This window comes from Lemur catta, chromosome 12, assembly GCF_020740605.2.
Source record: "Lemur catta isolate mLemCat1 chromosome 12, mLemCat1.pri, whole genome shotgun sequence".
NCBI lineage: Eukaryota > Metazoa > Chordata > Mammalia > Primates > Lemuridae > Lemur > Lemur catta.
The window spans coordinates 49,730,867-49,756,627 of NC_059139.1; the positions used below are offsets into that span (position 1 = coordinate 49,730,867).

The following is a 25,761-nucleotide window of genomic DNA, read 5'->3' on the forward strand; positions in this document are numbered from 1 at the left end:
GTACCCCCGTAATATTCTGAAATTTTAAAACAAGAGTCCTTATCTTTTAGAGGTACATACTGAAGTATTTATAGAAGAAAATACCTTATGTCTGTAACTTGTTTTACAATAATCCAGTAGAGGAAGGGACGTGGGAGAGGTGCCCAGGTAAACAAGCCTAGGGAAGTGCTGATAACTGTTCAAGCTAGAAGATGGGCAAATGGAGGTTTATTGTATTAGTCTTTCTGCTTCTATATATGTTTGGAATTTTCCACTATAAAAAATAAAACCCTAGCTTCCCAAAGGTTTTCAGTATTGTACTTTCCTGCCAGAATACACATGCTAGGATTATAATCTGTAAGCACAGAACAGGTAAAACAAACATCTTGGCTCCCAGGAATTATTATTGGACCTATGGTGGCACATAAGCCTGTGCCGCTTAATTCTAATGCACCCCACAAATGAGAGACTCTGGGGCTCTCTTGAGGAAGACCTTTCCTTGTTTATTTGGTAACACAGAAGAACGGCAGTCAGGCAAGTGGGAACCAAAGAAGCTATGTCATTTCTTTTCCAGTCTGTGTAAAAACAAAGGATAAAAAGAACCAAACTCATTTAATATAGGCTCCATGTTTCTCATGGAAGCAGACTGGAATAATAACAATAACAGCTAACCCTTACTGGGTGCTTCCTAAACACTAGTCACTGCGCTAAAAATTTTATGGTACATACACCACTATGCGAAAGGTACTATTATTACCCCTATTTTACAGATGAAGCAACAGAAGCATGGAGAATTAAAGTAACACCCATCTTTCGCTATAAACTCGCTGAGCACATCAGGCAGATCTGCTTCCCACCTCTGTGGCTGTTATCCATTCTGTTCCCTCAGCCTCAGAATGGCGGCTGTCACTTATGAGTGCCCACTCTGCGCTAGCCATGTGTAATTTACATACAGCAATTCACTTTAATCCTGACTCAAACTCCCAGGGGTATGTCATCACCTCCACATCACAGATGAAGAAACTGAGGCCGGGAGAAGTAACCTGCCCAAGATGACACAGCCACCAATGGAGCAGGGTTTCAAACTGGCCCCAAAGCCTGTCTCTGAGTCACCACTCTCTATCTACCTCTTAAATGGTCCCACTACGACACTCCCCCGTCCCCCATGACACTGTTTGTACCTTCACTTTTTGGTATCAGTGTCATTATGGCATTCAAGTTCATTGAGGGGAGGGCTGGTGCCTGTTTAGCAAATATCAATCAGGCACCTTTTGTGCAGGCACTAAATCGCCCGCAGTGCCTAGCACATAGCTGGTGCTTCATAAATGTTATCTGAACTGCACCACATTTATTAAGATCAGGATGAAACAAACCACTGCTTACAGCCAATATTTTTAATATACTATATAATTATTCTCACACACACACCTCTCAATTTTTATCCAAGTAAAATATTATCTAGTGCATTGGAAATCATTATTTGGATATATTACAGTCTGAAGAAAAGGAGAATTTCATCAAGACCAGCTGTTGGCACAAAACCATGAACAGTAATGTAGTATGTTGGCAGGCTCAGCTCAGAAACCTATGACATTTTGAGGTATGGAAAAGACAAGTTCTTAACCATGTGTTCTTTCTTTAAATTTGGCAACTTCCCTCTAGATTCTTTAAAATTATATAAATAGCCACTCTAACCCTTTTTAATTTTAACACTGCTGATATGTAATTGTTCAAAGTGGAAAACAAAAAAACATCAGTCTTCATTATTTAATGCAAATGAACCAAACTGGAAAAATTACATGTTTCTTCCTCTGTGAAAGCTATGTCTCTTATTTTTATCATGCTTGGTTCTTTGTTTTATATCATTTACACTTGATTCAGAAAATGCCTGTCTAAATTCACTCTCTTAGCTTAAGTTACTAACCTCGTGTTCTTGTATTTGACACTAACTCAAATAGCCTTGAAACAATTATCCCTCTACTCCCCTCAGAATTGTCTATACTTTAATGAGTTCCCACTTAATCTCTTCTTTGCCAAAGAATACCACACTGAATAACTAAGATCCTTAAATCCCCGCGTGGGTCTCTTTGCCCTCTGTTGTACCTTCTCCATTTCTGTAGTATCCTTTTATAATAAGGTGACTGGAACTGTGCACAGTGTTCCACACGTGGCCCTGCCAGTTCTTACAAATAGCTGGGCTAATTCCCTGGATTTATATTCAATCCCACTCTTAAGCATCCCTGAATGGGAGCTTTTATACTGTCCTTATTGCTATTAAACTCTGAAAGTTTGAAGGGTTAGGTTCCCTTCTCCTTCTCCTTTATCCATCCAAATTTCTAGTTTCCAAACACACTGGGGAATTCTGAAACATTTTGGCAATGAAATATACTTTTTTTGAAGGCTTCCGGGGCATAAAGGATCTATGTCCTTTAGTCAGGTTCACTTTGGAGAGCAGGCACTAGCAATTCTGGCTATTTCTTCAGGGGCCAATAACTAAAAAGGGATCTCTCCTAACAAAGGATTTGTTTTATATGGACCCCGTCACCTACTCTTCCCCAGCACCCCCTTCAGAGGGCAGGGTGGGTCTATAGCTGAAGGGGAGGCTGGAGTGAAGCAGAAACAGCAGAGGCTACTCAAAGATGCATAGTCTTGAGGAAAAATTTGGTGAATTCAGGTCTTTGAAAAGATCTCTAGGACCCAAAGAATGCAGATGTTTCAAATAGTTTTGCATCTAATCTCAAACAGACAGACAGACACACACACACACACACACACACAAACACACACACACTCTCTCTCTCACCTTCTATATCCCAGCTATTCAATGTAAAACCCATCTCAGCCCTCTTGGGGCTTCAATCTAGTGTAGAAGACAGATGTCAATGAAATGCGCACCTAAAGGAGTATTTAATTACAAAGTGAAATTAGATTTTAGACGAGCCTTATCCAATCTGGGGGTGGGGAAGGAGAGGGTCAGCAAAGCCTTCCCCAAGGAAGAGATACTTGAACTGAAATGGGAGAAATGAGTAGGAATTAACTAGCTGGCTTGGAGGTGGGTGTGGGCTGAGCATTCCAGGCAGAGTGAACCACATGTGCAAAGGCCCTGTGGCTTTTTAGGGGAAATGAAACAATGCCAGTTTGGCTGGAGTGCAGACGGTGAAGGAGCTTGGCATGAGAATAGCTGGAGATAAGCAGGGCCAGACCATGCAACGTTACAGTAAGGGTTGTTTTTTTTTTTTTTTTTTTCCTTATGAGCAATGGGGAACCACTGAAGGATTGAAATTAGGGGAGATTTGTGTTTTGAAAAGTTCTCTCTGGCTGGCATGTGGAGCATGGATCAGAAGGGGTGGTAGAGGCCTGTGATTTAATGCAACACGTCTCCTTGACCTACCTGACTTCAGCATAGCTGTGGTGGACAGTTCCATGCACACTGGCTGGTGTTCCACGGTGAGTATGTGCAGCGGGGATTCTACACTCTGCTGCCTCCTGAGATGCGGAAGGACGCCAATCTGTAAGCAAGCAAGCATGGCCTGGGAATGCAGAGTAGTTAACACCCCTATAGGCAGCCCCAATCAGTGAGGATGAGAGTGAGTGAAAATGCTCCAGTCTCCCACCCTCTGGTGTGCCCGTTCTGAAGCACACCCTTCATGGTTCCTCAGAGCAGCCCCAGTGGGACTGAGCCCACTGCCCACGACAGTAACCAAATTATTTACAAACACTTGTTGGCTTTCTTCCTCCACTACCTCACTTTCTCTTCTACTTTACTTCTACTCCCTGTGATCGCCTCCCAAATCAACTACCTGCACCCAAGTCCATGTTTTATATCTGCATTGGGGACATCTAACCTAAGACAGAGTGTGCTAACTGGGTGGAACTGTAGTTTTAAAGAGCTAGCTATGAATGCATTTATATAACGAAGAGCCCAACAAAATTCACATCACTTTGCACGGTGTTCCAATAATCTACTGCTGTGTAATGAATTGCCACAGAAAACTTAGTGGCTTAAAACAGCAACGATTATTTTGTTATTATTTTGTCTCACAGTTCTAGTCGTTGACTGGGCTCATAATCCTCGCTTGGGAGGATTATGTAATTGGGAGGTGAGTAATTGGGAGCCCAATTGCTCATCTGATTGCAGATGGACAGCGGCTAAGGGTGGATCACCTCTAGGGTTTCCTGACTCACATGTCTGGAATTTGATGTTGGCTGCTGGCCTCAGCCGAGGCTGTCAGCTAGAATACCTATACCTGGCATCTCCTGTGGCCTGGGACTCCTCACAGCATGATGACTGGGTTCCTAAGCAAGCATCCCAAGAGTGTGCCAAGAAGAAGCAGTGTTGTCTTCTCCAACCCAGCCTCAGAAGTCACACAGTATCATTTCTGTTGCATTCTATTCATCTGAACTGAGTCACTAGGGCCAGGCCATATTGAAGAGTGTGGAATGAGATTCTACCTGTTTATGGGAGAAGTGTCAAAATATGCTTTGGGATGACCCTGAAAATGAATTCCTAGCCTGGTTTCACTTCCATTGTTAAAACACTAGGAAGAAAGAATGTGTGTGTTTTTTTTTTAGAATTCTTCTGTGAGGGCCCTATCTTTACCTGCCACATCAAGATACATGACTGAATCTCACTCCAAATCACTCCTGCTCATTGTGGGGGAGATTCCTACCTTGGTACTAAGGCAGTCGGGAGGGAGGGAAGAATTGAGACTGTTAGAACAGCCAAAAGTCAGTAGTACCAGGGAAAGCAGCCAACTCCTTCCCTGTGACAGAGGCTGCCTTAATCAAGAGAAAGTGCAGGGAAAATGTATTAATGACATATTCAAGCTTTTAAAATCCAACTTGCAGATAGCTAGGTTAATGATTTATTTTTCAATATGGAAATTCTCTTTATATTGATTATTTTGCCCTTACAAATGTCAAGCCATTTATTCTATTGCTAAGGTGCCCATATTTTCAATGGAAGTATTTCCGTGTAAATGTTAAGAGATATCAGCCCCCAAATCAATTCATTTTTCTTCCTGTGCTAAAAATTAGAATATCATAGCAAAGCACAGTCTAATTGATGTTAACAGGGACCAGTGCAAAAAAGGAGACCCAAAGTCTTCTCTTTGATTTTCCTTTTAAGACCCACAATTGGCTAATAGTAGCTATTTTTGAACTCATCTATGCTCATTGATCTGACTTGTCAGAAATCAATCAATAATCAATCAATATGTTCTCTGAACTAAGCAGTGGATTTGGGAACACTCAATTCAAATCCTAGCACCACCATGGCGACCCCACTCCAGTCACTTATCCTTAGTTAAACGGCATCTCAGTTTTTTCATCTGTCAATAATGGCACTACTGATTTTGTCATCACAAAAATAAGTTGATTAACAAAGTTTAACCCCTAACATCTAGTTATTTTCTCCCGAAACTCTGTGCCTATACTTCCAGAAGCAGCTGAGAGGGAGAAAAGTAGGTAGTGTAGATGCAACACATAGATTAACTGTGTGAACATTTGATATCTCAAGTATAATATAGGCAGTTATTTCCATTTTTAAAAACCCTATTCATTATTTAAAACAATGTGACTTTTTTCATATTCTGGTTAACTCTTATGGTGTAGCAAACTATTCCAAAATTTAGTGGCTCAAAACAATACTTTATTATTAGTACTATATACATTGTGATTTGTGGGTCAGCTATTGAGACAGGACAGTGAGGGTGGCTCATCTTGGCTTTGGGATGCCCAGGATCACAGCTGGAATAACCTGGAAGACTGGAAGCTGGAAAGCTGTAGCTGTCTGTGTCCCTGTCTCTTTCTTCTTCCCTCCCTCCTTAAAGATGGATGCCTGAATCTTTATCTCCACATAGCCTCTGCAACTAGCTGGTTTAGGCTTGCTTACAGCATGGAAGCCTCAGGGTAGACATATTTCTTACACAGCACCTGAGGACTCTAAGAAAGTGTTCTCGTGAACAGAAACAAAAATTAAAAGGCTCCTAAGATGCTGGCCTAAACTAGCACAATGTTACTTCTGCTACATTGTATTGGTCAAAGATGAGTCCACTCAGATTCAAGGGGAAGGGATTTAGATCCTATGGCTCAATAGGAGTTTTGAAGAATCTGAGGCATATTTAACCCACCACAGTTCATTATATCCTGGCATGCCTTAGAATGTAGCAGACACTCTAGTTTCTGATCATGGAAGAGAAGCCCTGCTAGTTCGCATGTTTGTCCCCCACAAATCTTATGTTGAAATTTGATCCCCAATGCTAGAAGTCAGGCCTAATAAGAGGTGTTTGAGTCGAGGGGGTAGATCCCTCATGAATGGCTTAGTGCCATCCTTGCGTGGCACTCTATTAGTTCCCATGAGAGCTGGTTGTTAAGAAGAGCCTGGCCCCTCTCCCTGATTTTTCTGTCATCATGTGATGTCTGCACATGCTGGCTCCCCTTCACCTTCTGCCATGCGTGGAAGTAGCCTGAGGTCTCACAAGATGCCCAATCTTCCAGTCAGCAGAATCAGCAGAACTGTGAACCAAATAAACCTTTTCCTTTAAATTACACAGTTTTGGGTATTCCTTTTTAGCACCATAAAATGGACTAAAACAAGCCCATCTTGGACCAACTCTCCCAAAGATAACAATATAAACACTGGAAAAAATATAAACAGAAAAATACCTGAAGGCACTGGAGAACAACCAAAATCAAATACTTGGAGAGAATCAACACTTGTAGTAAGGAATGGCACTAGATAAATTTTTCACTTTTTATGGCTTTTTACCTAAGGACAGGCCCTTGTCCATGCCATGTAGGCAGCTAAAACTACGTTTAAAAGTCTTAAGTAATACTGGCTTGAAGAATAAGAGAGAAGAATTCAGAGCAACCACAGCAGCCTAAAAGTGGAGATAGAATGCCCCAGAAGAGAGAGAGCAAGAGAGAACAAGCCCCAAATTCTGCATATGAATTATGCATAAATCTCTATCTGACCACCAAACTATTCATATGTAGGGCAGACTCCAAGCAGCACAGGTAAGACTAAAAGTATTGAATTAGTTTTGAGCTTCTGTTCAGCCAAATTAGCTGCCTTTTTTTTTTTTAAAGCAATAACTTTCAGAAGGACAAAACAGAACCCAGAGCGTTAATTATTATTTAATGTTCAGGATGCAATCCAAATATACAAATATATTAGACAATGTGATCCAGATTCAAGAGAAAATGAAATCAATGGCAATCAACCCAGAGGTAACCCAAATATTGAAATTAGCATAGAAGGAGTTTAAAACAGCTGTTGTAACTATGCTCAAGGACATAAAAGAAAATATGCTTTTAAGGAATGAACAGATAGGAAATCTCAGCAGAGAAATAGAAACTATTTTTGTAGAATTAAATGGAAATTTAACAATGAAAAATAAAATATCTAAAGCAAAAATTTACTGGAAGGGCTTCACAGAAGAAAAGAGGTGACAAAGGAAAGAGTCAATAAACTTGAAGATCCATCAAGAGAAATTACTCATTCTGAAGAATGAGAGAAAAAAAACCTGAAAAATATGAACATAACCTCAGGGATCTGTGAGACAACATCAGAAAGTTTAATACATGTAAAATTTGAGTCTACAAAGTTGAGGAAAGAGGAAGTTGGGCAAAAAAAAATTTTTTTTAATAATGACCAAATTTTTCAAAATCTGGCAAATGAAACAAATCTATAGATTCAAGAAGTTCAGCAAATCACAGAAGGATAAATAGAAAGAAAACCACATGTATGTACAATGTAGTCACACTGCTGAGAACCAAAGATAAAGAGAAAATCTTGAAAGCAGCTAGAAAAATAACGCCTTACCCACGAGGGAAACAACAATAAGAATTAAAGCTGACTTTTTGTCAGAGACAACAGAGGTCAAGAAAAATCTTTAATGTGATGAAAGAAAAAGGTCACTGTCAATGCAGAATTTTATAGCCAGCAAAAATATCATTCAAGAATGAAGACAAAATAAAGACATTTTCAGATAAACACAACAGAACACCAAGGAAAAATGTATCTTGCCAATGCCAACAGAAGTTATTATCAGTCACTGTTAATTTAGGATATAAAATTATTTGGCTCTTTTGATATTGCCAGCTGTCCTGCTACTCCATTTCACTTCAACTGCTTTAATCTGTACACAATTCCCACTTGCCTAACCCCAGTTCTGCCTCCTTTCTCCTCTTGTGTATCAAAGAGTATTAAAAGCTTATTTGATTGAACAGTAATAAAAAACTACTAATACAATTTTGAGCAAATATTCTGTGCCAGAATCCTTCTATGGCTATTACATTTAATCCTTATTCTTATCAACAGTTGGAGCTGGTATTATGAGGACGAAATTACAGATGAGAATATAGGCCAAGAGAAGCTAATTACCAGGAATATGTCCAAAGTCCTATAGCTGGTAAGTGCTAGCACTGGGTCCAAGTAGAGGTTCTTTGACCTATCTTGACCTGTTTGAATAATATTATATGGACACATATATAGCTTAAAAATTGATTAAGCCTCTTAAGGACCCCTTCTAAGATCTGCTTATGTTATTCAAGTAGCTATCTCTTTTTTCATCATAAAGGCAAAATTTCTGTTTAGCATGCAGGTAGAGTCTGTTAATTGCCTGCTCACTGCCTGCCCTCTGCCACTCCCCACATTCTCCTTCTTTTAGCAATAAAGAACACTCCAACAGCCCCCAAACACCACATACACTGCTGTTTTAGCTGGGCTCGTAGCTGCTCATCTAGAGACTGTATTTCCCAGCCTCCCTTGAAGCTAGACGTCACAACATGACCAAGTTTGGGCAAATCCAAACCATGAGTGGATAGGAGTATGAGCAGAATTCAACTTCTCGTCAAGTTCTTAAAGAAAAACACAGTTGCCTTAAACTCCCCATTCCCTCTTTCTGGAGGGCTGGAAAATGAAAACATGAGCCTCTGCTTTGGCCCTGGAGATGGTAGCCACATGCTAAAATGCAGCACAGCCCACCTGTAAAGAATACAGCCACCTTGTCAGCCCCGGCTGGCTCACTTCTGGACAGGGCATGGAATATCTGTACAATAATTTGTTTTTTAAAAGGTTAAAAAATCTAAAGGTGCTTATTAGACACCTGGATATATAATTTTTTTTACCATCTCTGCATCTTTGGCATTTTACATAACCTCTCTAAGCTTCTGTTTCCCCATCTCTAAAATGGGGTGATCATTTTACTTTCCTCATGGAGGGCCTGAAAATGGAGTAACATCATGTGCCTGGCACAGTGAGAGCCCAATACGTGCCACATTCGTTGTGTGTCACTGGGCTGGGTACTGTAGAAGATTCAAAGACAGACACTGTCTTGTTCTTCGAGTACTGAGTGCCTCAGACTCTGAAGAGAGTGTCTGCTTCAGGAATGCTGTTGACCTGTGAGTGGAAACAGAGAACCTGTAGCTTCTAAGACAGGTGGCAATGCTGTTACAGGCTGTGTTTTAATCTTCATTTGACAATCCCTTTTTCTCACCATTGTCAACTCATTTCACTTAAAAGACTGGAAGGTTTTTTGTTTTTTTTACCTTCTATAGTTGAGAAGATATGTGTGTGTGTGTGTGTGTGTGTGTGTGTGTGTGTGTGTGTATAAATAAAATATATAAAATATATTTTGGGTTAATTCTTAGAAAATTATTAATACCTCAATTTGAGGCCAGCTCATTATTGGGTTACGGGGATGATAAATTGCCTTTGATAAAAGAAATTACTATTTTCCTACAATATTACTAGAAACTTTCTTCCCTTTCCTCCACCCACCTCCCACACCCCAGATCTCAATTCCCTTTGCAAAGGATATATAATACATTTAGAGAGCAACAACATGGTATGACTGTTCAACATTCAATTCGTGTCTTCAGCACCAAAAGAGGAAAGGTCAGAAACATAAGCTCGGCCCCTTGTTTATTGCAATTTCACAGCCCTGGCCGGTGGCACCAAGCTCAGGGTTGGCAGCAGGAATCAGTTAAAACCTGGCAGTAATGCTCCCTCTCCCCTCGCTGCCTGTCTCCAGTTAATGCTTATAATATGTTAATTTGTGGAGATAGAGAATAAAAGGAAAGACAAGGAGGGCTTGGGGAGAGCCAGGACCATCGAAGGAGGAAGAGATGCCAGAGAGAAGGGGGAGAAAATGGGAGAGAAGGGAAGAGAGGTGGGGAGGGCAATGGAGTCTAGCTAGAAGTAGAAGAGATTGGTGAAGGGAAAGGGGGAAAAGAAGTCAGACGCAAGAAGAGGAGTCATTTCCATTTTCTCTCTCCGGCAACCGGATAAGATGATGGGGGGAGAAATACAGTGATAATCTCCAAACTAATGAAGGAGTCACATCTCTGTCTGGACTCTCTTCTAGCACCTTGAAAAACTGAAAGGGAACTATTCGTATCAATGCTAAGGCAGACATCCCCCTCATCGCCTCATTCCTGCTTCTAGTGATAAGTTATCGGCAGCATCTGAGTCTAGGGATAACCCAGGCAAGGCCGCACTCCAACTGCCCAACCCTCAGTTCTAACCCACCCCGCAGGGCTTGGACGCAGGGGAATGGCCGGGACCTAAGGGTGGGTTTAAGCAAGGGAGGTGCTGGGTGTCTAGGCGGCATGTTACCGCACAGGAGGTGCTGTAGGCGGGGTTCTCACGCTGTCCCTGCCATGTTTAAGAGTAGGGCTTCCTGCCTGCCACCGCCTCACCTGAGGTCGCTGCCTCTGCGCAGTGCCCTGCCAGCCTCCCCCTTCCCAGGGGTGCTCAGCTGCCGCAGGAGAGGCAGAGGCCGGGGTTGACTTGCCTCCCGACAGTGGGAGAAGGGTAAAAACAAAATGCAAAATTCAAGACGAAAATGGACTAGATAAATGAGGGATGACAACAGGCCGTGAAATCTGAACCCCAGTTTCTAGCTCTTTCTGCAATTAGTTTAGTCTCAGCAATTATAAAGCAACTGCTTTAGAGAAAGCATAATTTATCTTTCAACAAATATTCCAGGTCCAAGAAGACCTAGAACAGGGGAGTGTTAACGTGTCAGTAAGCACCTCAGCCTCTGTATGTTTTTTTTCCAATTTAAAAGAATTGCAGTGTTTACAAAAGCTCCTGGCTGAACAACTTTGGGTAGCGCCTAGGTTCCCACGTGTAAGGGAAACTGCATTTGTACAGGCAACAGGTTTCTTAGGCCAAACGAAGTTGACTATCCCGGTGTTTTTTCCTGCCCAGCCCCCATGTAACCAAGGTGCCATCGCCTGTGTGAACCCATGCGTCCGCGCTTTCCCATGGCATGTCGCCACCACTGTTCAGAGCCACATAGAAGCCCTCGCCATGTTCTCGGCCGTGCTCTTCGCCACTGCTGTGTCCCTCCACCAACAATAAAGAGCGTGTCTCACCTGCCTGCTGCCACGCGCCTTTTCTTCCCATTTCCGAAGGCTGCGCCGGAGCACAAGCTCGCCACGGAGCATGCTCCCCACACCGTGTCACCTGGGGCCCTGGTGTCCACATTCAGGCTGTGCGGCTTCCAAACTTCCGATACCTTTTCTCTGAACTTTCACAGGCCAAGTGCTGATTTCCCCGCCCCTTCTTCCGCTTCCCTGTCTTGATCCGAATTCCCTTCACGCTGGCAAAACCCAGAGAAAGCCAGGAGAGACACCTCATCTGCAGCCCTGGCCCCGGCTTTGCCGCCACGAGGAAGGCAAACCCAGCGCAGCTTCCGCGGGCGTCTCCGTCAGAGGGCGGCGTGCCTGCCCCCAGCCCCGGACCGCCACGCTCCTGCCCCGGCACCCGCCGCGGAAAAACGCTCCGCTCTCCATCAGCGGCTTGAACCTTTCAGTTCCACTTTCGACAGATTTGAGTTGTCTTGTCAAAGACTGAGATATATTTTGCAGTTGAATTTGAAAGGAAAACAGAAAAAAATAATAAAACAGTTGTCAGGTGTTTCCTCCAGGTGCACTGAGTTTTAAAAGGTTTTGCTGCTGATTTCTTACACCTGCCCCCAGTTGAAATAATAGAGATCGCTTGTTGGAAAAACAGTCATCAGGTTGCAACTGAGCAGAGTCACATGGAGAGAGCATTTGCCACGAGGGATAAAAGCAGTATGGTATGTTAGCTAGGAGCACGGCCCCTAGATCCAGACTCCTCCGGTTCAAATCTCAGTTCCACCATTTACTGCTTTGTGGGACCTGGGAAAGTTATTTAATCTGTGCCTCAGTTACTTCAAGTCTAAGATATGAGTGTTAACTATGGTATGAATTTCACAGAGTTGGGAGGATTAAGTAAGCAAACAGCTGGTGCATGGTAAGCACTCTACCTGTATTAACTACTATTATTATTGTATATTCCTTGGAACCAGCGTCTCCAGTGAGGAACTAGTCTTCTCCATTGCTGAGAACGCTGCATCCAGGAGGAAAAGCCCTGGAAAGTCCCTCCTTTTTCTGATTGTCTTTCAACTGTGATTACTCACCATAATAAAGAGAATAGATTAGGAAAAAGATAAGCAGATAATTAAGGTGGTACTTCCCAGCTGTGTTGATTAAACTCCTCCCCCAGGCCCAGACTAAAGACCCTTAAGTTGACAGCTACAGATTTAGGGATTCCCAAGAGGGGCTTATGCTGGGCACAAAGAAGGAGCTCACAAAATACAGTTTTATTGATTATGTAATTTTGAGTTTACAGTTGTGTATGACACTGGCTGTCCCCAAATGAAACACCTGGAGCTATAGTCGCATTTATTAGCACGGAATTGATTTACAAAACTCAAGGAGGGCACGGAATTCCTATGAACTGTAAATTAGTAAATTGCTTTTTAATCTACCAGAAAAGATCACTGAAAAGTCCTTTTAAAATCAAAGGTCTGCTAATTCAATCATGAACACGTTTTTATCCAATGGTGCTCAAGCCAAGAAGAAACTTCAAAGGCTGAAAAATTACCATTAAAAGCATATATTAACTTTCGAAGATGATTTAAGTTTCATGGCAATATCCGATACAGGTATGTGTTATTCTGAGGACACATTGGCCTTGACACTAATATTTGCTTTAAAAAATGAAATTTCCTGCATTATGTGTTCCTGATCATATCTACTTCTATGTGAGCCAAAGAAGACAATGGTAAAGACAATGATACCACAGACAGCTGTCCTCCTTGGGGCAGAGTGTGTGTCCCACCAAGCTTCAGCATAGGGAGAGGACAGGAGAAAGAGAGGTCAAGTTGGCCTGGTGTGGGAATTAGGATACATCCCACATCAGACAAAGAAATCATGTAGTTCAGCAATCTGTCCCCCGTGTGATAGATAAGGAAACTGAGACCCAGACAGGTAAAGTCATCTGCTTGCCATTAGGTAGGGGCAAATGCCACTTCTCTTAATTCAGCGCCCTTTCTCCTTTACCAGTTGCTCTCAATTTTTAAAGCTCGTAAGAATGACCTGTGGCTCTCCTTCAGTGTGGTGACTCTTGCTCCTCCCATTCTGATTCGGTAGAGCTGAGGAATAGTTACATTTTTAACAAATTCAGGCAATGTGAACGCACGTGGATCCAGAGACCACACTGAGAGATTCTGCTTTAAATCTCTTATGGCACCTGCTTTTCAATTTATTGAGTAATTGACCCAGAAGTGAAAGCTGTTTGAAAAGTTGCGCAAATGCACCTCCAGTATGCCCTGACTGGCATGCTTTACTCCTCAGCCTCTTCTCTACTCAAGTGTGACCCCCAGAGAGGCAGCAGCAGCATCTCCAGGGACCTGTAGGAAATGCAGAATCTCAAACTCCTCCCCAGACCTAATGAATGAAAGCCTATATTTTAACAAGACCCTTAGGTGATCCGAATGCACAACAAAGTTTGAAAATCTCTGACAAAAGGTTCACTCCTGGCCCCAAGAGACTTGCTCTGGTTATCTATTGCTGCAGAATAAACTACCACAAAAGCTTGTCCTATACAAAAACAGTGATGCTGTTCTGTCTTGTGATTCGATGGGTCAGTACTCACCTGAGTTGTTTGTCCTATTCCATGATGTCTGAGGCCTCAGCTGGGGTGGCTCAACTAGATCCACACATCTGGGGTTCTTCACGTGGCATGTCCCTGGGCTAGGATGTACAGTATGGTGCTTCATTCACATGGCTGGCATCTGGGCTGGGGTGGGTGGAACAGCTAGAAGCTGGTCAGCATCATTCTATTTCCATGCACGGTGGTCGCAGGGGAGTCATACTTCTTACATGGTGGCTGGCTTCCCCCAAAGTGAGGGACCCAAGAGACAAGAAGTGGAGGCTGCTAATCTCTTAAAATCTAGCCTCAGAAACTGGCAATGCATTGTGTCTTCCATAGGCCGTTGTTCATGGAGTCACAGAGCCTGCCCAAATTAAAGGGGAGGGGACATGGGCCCCAATTCTCAACATAGGGAAAATTTGTGGCCATCTCTAATTAGCCATAGAGTTTATTAACTGTGCATGGCAAATGTGTAGGGTTGCAAAGCCCTCTAAAATAGTCCATGCTTATAGAGCCTAACTATGAGGACTTAATCATAAGTAAAATCTGAAGTGAGAAAAAGGGAAATTAACTGGAAAAGGCTTTACAGGAGAAGGTGGGACTCGAATTGGACCCGGAAGCATGAGTAGAGGATAGACAAGCAGAAGGAAAGGGAAAGGACATTCAAGAGAAATTTCTAGACCTACCATAGCCTAAGCCCAGTTTGTATTTTGTCCTATTCCCCCACCTCACTCCACCTTGGTCATTACATTTCCACCACACTATAAGGATACCTATGTTTTAATCTTCCCATGGTAATCTCAAGTTTAAATCTGCAAAGCAGAATCAGCCTTTCCAATGAAAGTTTCCAAAGAAATCTGAAATTTCCCACAGGCTCACCCCCATAGCAAGTATTCAGGGAAAACAAACAACTTTGTTCTATATCAGAGAGAATGATTTGCTCAAATCTAAGTCATGTCTTGTCTGAAAAAGATGGACAATTCTAGGCCTTGATTTCCCTCTGTGCTAACTGGGAATATTAGAGCCATTCTTTAGAAAAACCAACCACCAGAATGACCCTTGGGTTCAGAGAAGCAGCCAGAAATATGCTATGTACAAACATGTAATTTTTAAAAGCAGGAAACCAATTGAACATAAGTAAGTTCCCAAATATATAGAAAATAAGTATAGATAGATTAAATATTGGACAAAAAATGACAAAATGTTGACTAATTATTTCTTCATTGTGAAAATATGCATATTTTTTTTCCTTTTATCTCTTCCACATTACAGTAAGTTTGCCCACAATGAGTATGTGTTATTTTCAAAATCATAAGCACATTTCAATTTTGATTTCCAAAGACCTTCCTAAGAACTCTCACATAGCAAAGAATTCTTCAAAAACAGTTTTCACAAACCCTGTCACAAATCCTTCCAGAGACCCACATCCTACTAGTGTTTGCCCTGATAAATGCCAGTTCTGTTCTTTAAGATTTACTTGTCAGAAAATCAAGACACACAGAATGAGTTATTTCAGAAGGAAATGTTCCAGGATTCTAGAAACAGATGACGCTTTCTTTCAGCCTGTTGTCATTCTTCTCCTTCACTAAGATATTGTCGTCATCACTCTGGGTTTAACTCAGCTTGACAGTAGCCTCATTTCTCTGTTGATCTTCATCTCCTCTTTTGGTAAAAGTCTGTAAATTGAGGCTCAGCTAACAGCTATTTCATACTAATCAGACTCTGGGACTAAATTAGAACCAAGAAAGGGCCCGCGGTGAGATAGCGTGAAGCCAGCCGCCTCCCTGGCAGGCATTTCACGCTGTGGATCTCTCCTCATCAATGCTGACTAAGCCATTCGCTCCTTCTTTTATAGGCCAGAGGGTTGCGGCTCTCACTCCCTATCATAAACTACTGGCAGCATAACCCTTCATTTGCTTTTCTTATTCACTTCCAGTTTGCACTGCTCCTAAAATATTCTGCTTCTCAGCTGCCATTATCAGCGTCTAAATCATCCCTAGTCTAAGGCACCAGCTTTCCTCATGCAGAAACCACAGAGTCAGCAGCCGGGATGTCATCAGCATACTCGAGATTACATCATCTCCTTCTGCCAACCTTAATACCACTATGGTAACCATCAACAGCAATACCCGTGATTATTTCAGCAGAAATATTGAACAGATGTGACAGCCTTGTCAAACTCCTTTGCTGGTGTCCAACCACTCTGTTATACCTTTTGCAATTCTAAAATGTCTCTTCTGGCCATAATAGAGACAGCACGCGCTGACCTCCTGAGTGGGAAACTGTCCCCGTAGTGTCGGTTGGCATATCAAATAGGAACGACCGACACCACCTCCCATACACAGTGCTTTCCAGCCTGCTAACCATTTTCACAGACACTCTCCTTTTCGACTCTCAAGACAGCTGGGGTGTAAGTTGAAAGGGTACCAGACTCTCCCTTAGAAGTTTTGAGTTTCTTGGTCCCGTGCTCGCTTTGGAACCTTGAACAAGTCACTTTGAGCTTGTTTCTTGTCAGTAAGATCCTTCCTCTTCTCAACTCAATTTGAAAACCAAATGAAGTGGTACATTTAAAAATAATAAATTGCGAATATGGTTACTCAAACAAATACTTGTATACAAATGTTTTTATCAGTACTATTCACAATAGCCAAAAGGTGAAAACAACCCAAATATCTATCAATGGATAGATGGATAAACACACTGTAGTGTATACATACAATGGGATATTATTCAACCATAATGCCACTGATTGTGCACTTTAAAATAATTAATTTTATGTTATATGAATTTTACCTCAATAAAAAATAATAAATTATAAAGTACATGAAAATCCTAGTTAGCGTATCTCAGGAACAAAACAGTCTCAGAAAGAGTAAGTGACTTATGAAAGGGCAAAAACTTTAAAAACAAATAAAACAAATCCATTCTGAGATGAAAATTCTGGTCTTCTGACAAGCTAAGGAGGACTTCTATCCTGTTCTGGGTGGGAAATAGAAGCTTAAGCTTTTAAGATGTCACCATTCTCAGCACTGAAGTTTTATTCTGACTCCCATGTCTGTTGCCTAATCCAGTCCAAATAGTGCCATTTTCAGCCTCTTCTCCTTATTAATTCACAAAGATACTAAGATAAAATAATAATTTTCCCTGAAGGATATAAAGGGTCTGTGAAAGACCAGAAGAGCTTCTCTCTTTATCTTACCTAAAGAAAGAGAAGGTACACTGTGGGTGGGAATGTAAATTAGTGCAACCACTATGGAGAACAGCATGGAGGTTCCTCAAAAAACTAAAAATAGAACTACCATATGACCCAGCAATCCCACTGCTGGATTCCAAAATAAAGGAATCCAGTATATCTAAAAGATACCTGCACTCCTATGTTTATTGCAGCACTATTCACAATAGCCAAGATTTGGAATCAACTTAAGTGTCCATTAATGGAAGAATGGATAAAGAAATTGTGGTATATATACACAAAGGAATGTTATATAGCCACAAAAAGAATGAAATCCTCCCATTTGCAACAACACACATGGAACTGGAGAACATTATGTTAAGTGAAATAAGCCAAGTACAGAAAGACAAATTTTACATATTCTCATTCATATATGAGAGCTAAATATTAAAAACAATTGATCTTACAGAGACAGAAAGTAGAATGATGCTTACCAGAGGCTGGGGAGTGCAGTGGGGAGGGGAGAATAAAGTGGGGATGGTTAGTGGATGCAAAAATGTAGTTAGTTAGATAGAATGAACAATATTTGGTAGCACAACCAAAGGACTATAATCAGCAATAAGTTAGGGTGTACTTTAAAATAACTAAAAGAGTGGAATTGGAATGTTCCTGACACGAAGAAATGGTAACTGTCTGAGGCTATGGATACCCCAATTACCCTGACTTGATTAATTCACATTGTATGCTTGGATCAAAGCATCACATGTACCTTAGAAATATATACAGCTATTATGTACCCATAATAATTAAAAACAAAACATTTTTAAAAATAAAAAAAATAAAGAGAAGTTTCTTGAATACCTACTATTTATAGTAAATCGAGAAGACAGAGCTGTGTTAGAAAAGCATATCTTGAGCCCCCCCCCCCCAGTCCGTCAGAAGCAGAATCTGCATTTTACCAAGATTCCCGGGTGATTTGTGTGCATATGAAAAGTTTGGGACACACTATTCTGGGCCACTGAGAGACTTGTAACAGAGTCTCTGGATAAAATATGAGCGTGTCAGAGATGTAAGCAATAAGTCATGTTTGGGCCATTTGGCCATTTGTTCTGAATATAGAATATGTTACTTTTCATCGTCTTCACCAACATTTACTGAAAAGCTTATGACCATCAGGAAAGTACGTGGGCTATTCACCCTGTGACGTCTAATTTCATAGATATTCTTAGCCTCCATTATTCTTCTATACACTGGAAGCCATGGTGCCACCTCTCTAGTCTCTGGTAATCTCTCCAATTCACAGTTAAGTGTCTACCAAAACATTATTGAATTATCAAATGCCACAGTTAGTGGGAACTTCGGAAGTCGTCTGGCCAGTGGTTCCCAAGTGCTATTCCATCGATCAGTTGTGGGGGATACATCAGAATCACCTGGGGAGCATTTCAGAAATGCAGATTCCTAGGTTATAGAATCTGCTCATTAGGTCTGGGAAGAGGCCGTGGAATACATTTTAGAGATGCTCTCTAGGTGATTCTAACGCATATATCTGGACACCAGCTGCAGACACAGCCTGAGCCTAAGCTTCCCCACAGCCGTGGCCTGAATACCTTCAGGAACAGGAGCTTCTCATTTTAGAGAGCTAATTGTCAGAAAGTTCTTTCCAACACATGGAGTCAATACCTGCCTCTCTATAATTTCCACTTACAGGTTCTGCCCTTTTGAAACATGTAAGATAACATGTTCTAGACATAGAGTCTCTTTCATATGATATAACAGCCCTTCAAATGTCTGGTTCCAGACACTGTGTCCATATGTGTGCTCCCTAATGACGCTTTTTGCCTTGAAGTCTATTTTGTCTGGTAATAATGAAGCTACTGACTTTCTTTTTCTATTCTTTTACTTTTAATCTTACTGTCTCCTCATAATTTAGATTTAACTGTTATAAGCAAAATACAGCTAGATTTTAAAAATCAAGTCTGACAATCTCTTTAAACTGGCAAGTTTAGGCAAATCACATATACTTATTACTAATATATTTGAAATTATTTCTACCATCTTATTCCATGACTTTCTTTTCTCTTTATTTTTTTTTATTTCCCATATCTGTTGGATTGAATTTTCTTTGATTTCCCTACCTTTTCCTTCCTTCTCCTCCCCCATCGCCTAGGTGTGGAAGTTATACCAGCTTCAGTAGTCATTCTATAGAGTTACTTTTTTAAAAATATTGAATAATATGAATATATTACAAAATCTAAACTTAACCAACCTTAATTATTATTCTTAAAAATTTGACATACATGCTCAACAAAATCTAAAATTAATCAATGTCTGTTCTGCTTCCTCAGCAAGTCAAGGAACTTAGAACACTTTAACTTTGAATAACCCCTCCTGCTTTCCATATACCTGTTGGTCAGTATTTTAGAATCACCATGCTTTATGCCCCCAATAAATTACTGTTGTTGTTGTTTATGTCAATTCTTTTTTAGACTCATTCACATCTTTCTTTGCTTCCTATTCTGTCTTTCATCTGAATTCTTCCTTCTGGGTTCAATTTCATCTTTCACTGAGGATCTATTAGTAGAAAATTCTTTTAGTGTTTGTCTGAAAACATTTTCATTTCTCCCTCACTGTGTATGATAACTTAACTGAATACACAGCTCTTGGTTGGCAGTTATTTTCTCTGAACACTTTGAAGATATTAAACCCTATCTTATGGCTTTTAATGTTGCTGTAAAGGAGTCAGCAATGGTCTAAATGTAGTTCTTTTATAGATTATCCTTTTTTCTGAAAGCATCATATATTTTTCTCTTTGACTTTGGTGTTTCAGTTTTATTACAATGTATCTAAACATGGACTTTTTAAAAATATGTCCTGTTTGGGGCCTATTGTTGTTGTTATACTAAGCATCTTAATTCTTAAAAACAATCATATAATTCTTCAACGAAAGTAGCACAGAACAAGGAATCAGAAACCCTAGTCTTGATCAAACAAGTCCTGTAAAAAGTTTAGATATAGCCTCTTTTTAAAGGCTTGCACCAAAATGTGTTCTATTTGTACTTAGTAAGTATCCTCAAAACTCCCATGCTGTGGGAATTGTACGTGAGTCACCTTGTCATGTTCTGTGGCTACTACATTCTTTATTAAGCTCAAGGTCACCTTGCCTTCAAAGCACTCTAAACTGGATTCACTCTGTATCTATCACTTTTCTGACAGACATTGGTGACAAGACCTTAAAAGGATCTGAACTGTAAAGTAAATATCCATGAATCCATACTGATATGAATACATGACTGAATAAATAAATAAATGGGGGGAAAAGATAAAACTTCCTTATAGAAGAATTCCAAATAATTTATGTAGCTATGCCTTCCTCTGGGAGGTGGAGATTAATTCTACCCCCTCTCCCCCCCCACCCCCGAGGGTGGGCTGGACTTAGTAATTTGCTTCCAAAGAATAGAGTATGGAAAGGCGGGGTGAGAAGGGCCTTTACAGTGGAGAAACCTGGCAAACGCTCCCTCAGCCAATGGTCAAGGTTAACATTTCCAGGGATGAGTCATGGTGATGTCATGTACCCCCTGGTATAATGTGATGAAAACCAGATTTCTCCTATATGGTATTCTTCCCCCAATTCCAGTTTAATCATGAGAAAAACATCAGACAAACCCAAATCAAGGGACATTCTAAAAAATACCTGACCAGTATTTCTTAAAACTCTCAAGGTCATGAAAAACAAGGAAAGACCAAGAAACTGTCACAGGCCAAAGGAGACTAAGGAGCCATGATGACTAAACACAATGTAGAACCCTGGATGGGATCCTGGAATAAAAATAAAAAGAATACTGAAATTCAGATAAAGTCTGGTGTTTAGTAAATATTGTACTAATGTTGGTTTCTTCATTATGCAAACGTATCATGGATATGTAAAATGTTTATATTAGAGGAAACTGAATGATGGGTATAAGGATATAGTCTGTACTATCTTTTCAGCTTTCCTTTAAATCTAAAATTATTCTAAAATTAGTTTATTTCAAAAGAAAGGATATGACCAAAATAATTAAAAACAGGTACTCAAATAAACACTTACATTTGAATGTTCATAACAGCAGTATGCATGATAATCAAGGGGTAGAAACAACTCAAATGCTCATCAATGGATAAATGAATAAACAAATTGTGGTATATCTATACAACAGAATATTATTCAGTCATAGAAAGCAATGAAGTACTGATATATGCTAAAACGTGGATGAACCTAGAAAACATTATGCTAAGTGAAGAAAGCCGGACACACAGGTCACATACTATATAATTCCATTTATATGAAATATCCAGAGTAGGTCAGTCCATGGAGACAGAAATCAGATTGGTGGTTGCCAGGGGATGGTAGGAGGGAGAAAGGGGAAGTGTGTACAGGGTTTTCTTTTGGGGTGATAAAAATGTTTTGGAACTAGATAAAAGTAGTGGTTTTACAGCATTTTGAATATATTAAATAACACTGAATTGTTCACTTTAATTAATTTATGTGATGTGAATTTCACCTCAATAAAAAAAATGTAACCTAAATGGTAGGTTTGATGAGAGTCTTAGTTAAGACATAGAGTAGGAGAAAACAGATCTAGAGTAACAGATTGGCTAACTAGCCTCCAGACACATCCTTAGCAGGAAAATATAAGCAGTTTAGGAGTCTGTAGACCTAGGAAATAAAAAAGCTAACATTTAGAAAAGTAGACATCCAAGAATTAAGACTGATTTTCTTGGAAATGTTATATGGATTAAGAACAGAGTTCTGCACACCTAGAAGATAAACTCCACAAGGGAGACCATATCTAGCTTTTTTGCACTAAATCCTTAAGGTCTAACACAATGCCTTGGTGGACCCTCGATAAAAATTGGTTAAATATATCAATTTTGAAAAACATGGGATATACTACTGGTAAAGACCAGTAGCAAAAGATTCTATTTTATTTTAGCTATTTTTTTTTTACAAATGTTGCAGCTGTAATAATTAATGTGCTATTTTTCATCAATATACATATTTAGAAATGAACTCTTGTGATGCTATGGCAAGGTTTCAATAAACATTTAAAAGACTGTGATAAGGCAAACTGTATGCTTTTATTTAATTTAAGCATGGGAAAAATCATTTGTTTTTAAACACATTCCTTCAAACAGTCAAAATTCTCCATCCCTTGTGAGCATCCATAAGTTGGACAAATTTTTGAACAAAAGTTCTTTGAGCTAAAACATGGGGGTAGAGTAGTATCTGAGAATGTGATTTTTTTATGTTGTAATTCTGCTTGTGATTATATTGCAGTGACTGTGTACAGTAACCTGTTATCCACTTGAGCAATTTATAGAAAAACACTGCATCTAGAGGAGTTAGGTTAAGCTAACCTGCACAGTTTGAAAGTTTAAACGTATAGATCAAAACTTTCCTTTACGTCTTTGCCTGTTTTCAAAGAGACACTAAATAGAGCATTTGGGTGTGGCTTCTTAGAACATTTTGTAGAATAATAATGTACTTGGAAGGCAGGTTCTGCAGACAGACTGCCAGAGTTTGCTTCTCTGCTCCACCCATCACCGTGTGACCTCAGGCAAATGACCCAATTCCTTTAGGTTCATGTCCTCAGCTGCCAAGAAAGGTGACAACAGCACCAACCCCATGGGCTGTTCACAAGGACTACTAGAGCTAACTTACCTAAAGCATCCAGAACAGGGCTGTCAACTAACAATAGTCATTATTATTACTATCACCAGCATTACTGTGTGATCTTGCGATAATCAAATGGAAAGATGTCTTTTAATTATTTCTTCAAAGAACAAAAGTTTTCCTCAAAAACTAATTTGGTTAACACTAAGTTACAGTTTTATGCAAAGGATTTCCTGCCAGGCTTATGCGTATTTCCTATAAGGAATTATTTCAATGATTTGAACAAAAAAGAAAAGTCAGCCCAAACTACTTGGGAGGCTGAGGCAGGAGGATCACTTGAGCCCAGGAGTTTGAGGGTACAGTGATCTATGAAGACACCTGTGAATAGACACTGCACTCCAACCTGGGCAACATAGCGAGACCCCATCTCTAAAAAAAAAGAAAGAAAAGTCTATGCAAGAAGGAAAACTACAATGGTAGGATGGTAGAGGGGACATACCTTTCATGTTTAAGCCTCATAATAGCCAACTATCTCAGCTTCTGTAATTACTGACCCCAAAGGATACCAATTTTAAAACATCATTCATTCTTCCACTTAGAATTTTCAAGTATAAGGTCTGGATCATGCTAGTTTCTTTCTGAGATACATGAAAAAATTAATTCCTAAATTATGTTGTTTCTTTTAATATTAATTTTAATAATTTAAAACATTCTCAATAACATGAGTCCATGTAAATGGTTGTTTATAAATAAGTACTATACAAGTCAGTAAGCCAGTAACATATGATTCTACAGAAATAATTGTTCTGTAGATGCAAGTGCCTTAGGAAGAATAATCTGAAGAAACTTCTGTCAGCTGGGTGTGGGATTGCTGTCTAGGTGAGACCTAGATCAGGAAGCAAGTTGACAGGGTTCTTTTCACTCAGTTGGAGGCTCACCATTTTCTCATGCAGCCCAAGACAACTCTTAATTTTGTTACGGCTCTGTATCCCTGTCCTTAACATTTAAATAACTATTTGCCACTTATCCCATTAACAGAGATGCTGTGAAGAATCAAGAGATAATATTTGTTAAGAGCCCAGACATGTCTATAAACACAAAACATTGCCCCCGACACATATGAGGGTTGCCCTGGCAGGTTCTCTTAAAGACATACGGTGATTGGCAGTGTCAAGGGTGAGAAGGATAAGCCACATACGCAACTCCAACATGACCTCGGCCCAGGGTCTGCGTGGCCATAGCCAGGGGGCAGATGTAGGTGGTGGCTCTGCACCTGAGGTTCCTGAGAGCCTCTGATGAGAACAAAGCTGTCAGGTCGCCTCTCATCTCCAGGTTCCAGGACAGCTGGAGGTCAGTCCAAGGAAGATCTGTTCAGCACTGGACAGCTCCCAGCCCAGCCCAATCCACCTGAGAGGGAAGGCGGTTCTCTTTCCTGATCCTTTCTTAGGAGAAATTGAGGACTGTGAACAATGGCCTTTGTTCACTCTTTCAGAATAGCAAAACTGAAACTGAATTAAGCACTTCAAACTCTCATAAATATTGAAAATAAGAAAAAGAGCAGTGAAGATTTGGCTTTTAATCACCCACATACCAGCATTTAAAAAGTGACTTTTTTTAAAAATCTAAATGTGCTCCTCTGGTTCTGTGCATGGAAAAATAGAAAACATTTCATTTTCTGCCTTTGCATTTTGTTTTTATAAGGAAAAATGTGAAATAAACTTCTTTAATTTTCACTTCAGTGTTTGCAGCTTAGGATTCCATTAATATATCCTTTTCCCCTCGGTTGTGCAGGGTCCTCGTTTGCAGTCAGTTCATTCTGCACTGATGTATATTTCATTGCCCAAGGCTTAATTTTGATTTATTGTCCATCCATAAATTAGAAAAATATGCTCTGGAATTCCATCCCGCTGAAAAGCTGTGCCTGATGTCAGGGGACTGGGTGATATTTAAGATGTCAGAAATACATATTGGATTAGTGTGCTTTGTTTCCCCACAACAGCAGGTGTTTAATCATAGCTGATGGCTGAAGTTAAATGCATTAGGACAGCAGCAGCCAAGAAGATGGAGTTTTTCTAAACCATACAAACTCCAGGATAAATAACTCAAAACTAATTGTGTGTCCACATCTTAGATACATTTTTATTTACTTAATACATTAAACAATGAAAATAGCCTCTGGCACTTAACTTCATGTTTAAGAGCCTGTACAAATATTTTATGTTAGTGAAGTGTTGGCTGTTTAAACATAATTACTATTTCCCTTACTGGCCCTCTGGTGGCTTTATACAAAATATTTCTTAAAGCAGAAAAGAATAAAGGCTGAAATCTCCCAGTAATTCAGGGACAAGAAATTTTTTTCAGGGTTTGGTTTTCTTTTTCTCAACATAATTTAAATGTTTATATCTGTCTAAATTCCCATTTTGCCACAATCCAAATGGTTCTCCCCGTACCTACTGCCCAGGCATTTTCCCTTCCTCTTTTTGTAAAGTGCATGTTCTCGTTGCCATTATGTTTATATTAATTAGAGTTCTATGTGTATAGAAAAATGATCAAGCTTGGTGTGGAGCAATTTAGCTGGAGGCTGAAGAGAAGACGCTTAGGAGAGCAAACATTTTCAAGGTGCAACCGTTGACCTGTAACAAGCTGGGGAGATTCATGGCGAGAATCGTATATTTTGACACAACAGTGATTTGATTAAAAGAGAAAGTAATGGGTTTAAACAGTCACTATGAGGATGTAGCCAGACTTTGGTAGCTTTTTGCAATTTACTTTACAGACCAGTGATGGAGCAGGAGAGAAGACCCTTGCTGCTGAAAAAGGCCACTTGGATTTGGAAACAAATATAAACAAAAATTGAGTGGTTGAAACTAGGTTTTTTTTCCCCCCAGCCTTATTTTAACACACATTTCTGAAGGAAGCAGGATAATATCAAGGCAAAAAAAATTAGTAAGGTCATTTTGAGAATGGGACTAAAACTGGAATTAATTT

At 40.2% G+C, this 25,761-nt stretch overlaps 1 long non-coding RNA gene across 1 annotated transcript in view; it reads right to left on the reverse strand.

The window, feature by feature from the left end:
• Nucleotides 1-3,471: 3,471 nt before the first annotated feature.
• Nucleotides 3,472-25,761, reverse strand: part of LOC123648335 — a 35,528-nt gene continuing 13,238 nt past the window's right edge. Inside the window, exon 3 of the long non-coding RNA XR_006738569.1 lies at nt 3,472-3,488. This is a non-coding gene — a long non-coding RNA (uncharacterized LOC123648335). The remainder of the gene's footprint in view (nt 3,489-25,761) is intronic.